Source organism: Trachymyrmex cornetzi, unplaced genomic scaffold (genome assembly GCF_001594075.2).
Source record: "Trachymyrmex cornetzi isolate Tcor2-1 unplaced genomic scaffold, Tcor1.1 scaffold422, whole genome shotgun sequence".
In the NCBI taxonomy this organism is placed as follows: domain Eukaryota; kingdom Metazoa; phylum Arthropoda; class Insecta; order Hymenoptera; family Formicidae; genus Trachymyrmex; species Trachymyrmex cornetzi.
The window spans coordinates 927,091-931,033 of NW_017298983.1; positions in this window are offsets into that span (position 1 = coordinate 927,091).

Here is a 3,943-nt window from a genome sequence, read left to right on the forward strand (position 1 = left end):
CCCCCCCCCCCCCCCCTCTCTCTCTCTCTCTTCACGTGCACGAGGTTTCGCTTCGATAGAGTCACTTAAGCGATAAATCTTCGCCGCTAACGTCGTCGTCCCGTCTTTCGTGGTTTTGCCCTGTAGGATCTATCGCTCCCTTAGTTAGCGGACTCGGCCTTCCAGTCGTCTCACTCGCGTTCTTCGGCGTAAACGTCGTTCGGCGTAGCTTCTACTACCATGGTCGAAACGGAGCGAAGTCTCTCTAGGCTGAAGTGCCGGACAATTTGATAATTGGATCTGCGGCAGTGCCGTGATTTACGCGCAGTAGGGTCCACGATGACCGTCCGGGTGGCCGCCGCTACGCGGAACCGCTCCGGAAGCAAAGTGAAGGCGATTTCGACAGATAGATAGAGATGAAGGCAAAGAGAGATAGAGAGAGAGAGAAAGACGCGTCTTCTCGCGAATTAGCTAAAACTACGTCTCTACTATGGCTAGACGCTGTTTTACGACATTCCCCAATTCTCATTACGATGCGAACGTTATCTTGTACAATCAGTATATAGTACACTAGTACTATGTATCAATCAATTGCGTATCTTACGTAGATCGCTTGAAATGCGCAATTATTGATTGATGAAGTATCTATATTATCGTACGAATCATGGAATTTCTAATTATACCGTTATTTCTTTGCTACGTAGATTGCGTTTTTTGCAATAAAGAAATAATTAAAACATCTTTCCGACATGCAAAATGAACATGTCGCGATATTGTCAAACGTTTAAAAAAAAATTATGTTATATATTAAAATATTCTATTTCATCTTACATCAACTTCTTTGATTAGAACATTTTATTATTTAGTAGTTCGCGGTGGTAATAAATCTCTCGACACACAACACACACACAATATCCAGTGAGTGTTTTAAAGCATTTCTAGTTATGCTCTCGAAGGCTAAGTCAAAGAAATTGCAATCACGACGATTTGCCTGTAATTCGGACGATGTGTCCCCGAGTTCTACGAGTCGAATCAAATCTGCAACTATGAAGAAAGTGATGATCTGTAAAACGAAACAGAAAGAAGGCGTTAAGAAGAGTATCATAAAGTCTCCCTTCGTTTGCGAGATGCTTCGTCCGCTCTCTGCTGCCCTACAGCTTGGTTTTTCAGCTTCGCCACGCACGTCGTGACGTGTTAGTCGTAAAACACGCAAGAGATTGCCATGAAATAAACTCCGAGCGATAGCTCCTTTATATCGGAAAAGATATATTATATGTAAGCGTAGAAAAATCTTCTTTGTCGTTAAAAAAATCGTCGTAAGGAAAACGGAATGTAAAGACGAACCAGTATTATCTTCATCTTCAAAGCTAATTACGATTGTGTGCTTTTCATTGAAGTTGCATTACATTGTGCGATTTCACAATGGAATAGTAATAAATTTCAAGAATCGACCGCGGTCAGATTTTATAACAAATGAAGTGTTAAATAAAAATGTAAGTACGAATCGCTTCACGTTATTTTATTGAACACTTTATTTTTTCACGAACGTTACTCCGCGGTTGTTTGCGTGACCTGTCACGAAAAATACATGCGCGTTCACAGACGTTTATAAAGAAATCAGATTTTATCAGTCATAATTTGTAACAAGAGAAAACGTACATTTAATTAGATTTCATCTAATCGATTTTAGAGTCTCTGATAAAGACACTCGCGCTTGCGCTATTTATTTATCGTCACGCGTGTGTATCTATACAACAAACAATACAACAACGATGCTCGTGCGTCGCACTTAAATTGTAAATTGACATATGTTATTTTTTAGTTAGCACACGTTTTTTTTCTGAAACCCAACACAATACGAATAAAAAAACCTGCGAAATACTTTCAAGATTCATTCACGTAAAATAAGAATATAGGCAATGTTTTACCCACTACTAGAAATTCGAGGATTGACTCGTTTTTATCATGAAGTATGCTCACGTTGACGTAAGTCATTTAAAGTCGGAAATTCGTAAAGCGATATTATCGAAGTGACGAGTACGGCCGTAACAAATCTCTTTGGAAGAACGCCCCGGTTTACGCGATTCTTTATCCCTCCGTAGGATTTCTCGGCTGTAAAAAGGTGAAATCGAGGGCACAACGTCGCTTTTTATTCTCACGGTCTGTCGCAACGACGTCCACGACATATGAATCTTTCCGCAGCGAGGAGGGTTGACACTGCGAGAAGCAGAGGAGTCGGATGCCGTTCTCTTGAGTCTGGGCGCGAAAAGTTGGAGTAGAGAAAGTATGCGCTGGTCCACCACCCGGAGAAGGAACGCCGGAAAGTTCACGAGAGTGGAAAAGAGTGGATGAGAGAAGCAACGAAGTCTTTTTCCTGACACTCGTATTATTTCCGCCAACCGCGCGCATTTCCGCGTGTTATCCTTGCCTTTCCGCGCCACGAAGGCGGCGACGATGCTGACGTCTGTTTTACTGTAAATTGATTTCTCGTCGTTTTCCACCGAAGTAAGGCGGAATGACCACGAGGTTAAAAAGAACGGACAAAATAGTAATCGGGAAAATTCAACGCGGTTTTATGTTTCCCTTGACGCCTTTCAATCTCTCTTACGAAATGAAAACGTCGAGAAAAGGGAGAATAAGACATTTTTCTCTTCACATTTATCTCAAGATAAATATTTATTTTACCAGACTTCGCATTGTGTATGATTCACTTTTATCTACGTGCAAGAACTTTTTTTTTTTACTTCAACTATGCGATTGCTGATACTGCTCAGTACTGCAAGCGAACGTGATTCAACTTTGAATACAAAATTTGTTCATGTCATAACGGGACGCGAAAATAAAGAACGACGAATGCTCGAAGGTGTGGCATTGTAAGTCGGGCGGTAATAATCTTTATCTGCGATAAAAGAAATTGATCTTACGGTAAAGCCGCCGGTAGAAACGGCAAAGTAAACTTGCGGTCGAGCTATATCTCGCCTCGCGTAATCTCGGCTTTACTGTCTTAGGTGAATCGTATTCCCGAATTCCCTGTGCAACATAACAGAGCAGCGGAAACCCTCACTGATGATTTCGGCCTTTTGAGGTTTACACGATAAAATCAGATAACGCAAATCGATCGTTTGCTTTTCTTATTGATACGATTAAAATCGAATAAAATCAACGGAAAAAATTTTTAAAAGCTTAAAATAAAAAAAAATTGGTTTTACACCAAAATAAAATTCCGATATATTTGAAATCTTTCAATGTTACATAACGTATTAATGTAACGTTAAAACAGTAATGGTAGTTTTATGCGGTCGAACTATCATTGAGATAAATTATATCCTCTATTGTATTACGCTAATAATTTATTCATACGATAATCAACGCTCGGAGAGGAGGAAAAGGCTGGTTGCCGCTCCCGGTTGTATTTAGTCAAACGCAGTATTTAACAAAGCTCTTTCATAAATAATCATATTTTGTTATATTTCGTTGCGTACACGTTAATATCAGTAACACATAATAGAGAAAGAGATGGAAAGAGAGAGAGAGAAGGAGGGAGGGAAGAGAGAAAAGACTACTCTATATTATTTGAGAATAAATATGACATCTTCGTCGTTCATTTGATGCCTCTATTATTTTCAGCTGTGCAAATAATCGCAAGCATTCACGGGATTGCAGATGAAAATGCGTACAAAGATTCGAATAATAAGCGATAACAGAAGCGTTCGAGAGCGGGAGTGTGCACGGGGAAAATCTTAATTTCCTCTGCAACGCCACCCTCCGCCTCGTCGGCGGAGACCGCGTCGACCGTTTTTTAAGTCTGACGCGTGCTGGCCTTTTAAAGGCCTTTCTTCCAGCTGTTTAGGTTATTATAAGGACCGAAGGCACAGGGACGAGCCACCGTCGAAAGGGTGACCATCCGCTCCCGGCCATTTCCTAGCAATTTCCTGACGCTGTTTTTCACGTGAACTTTTGAACT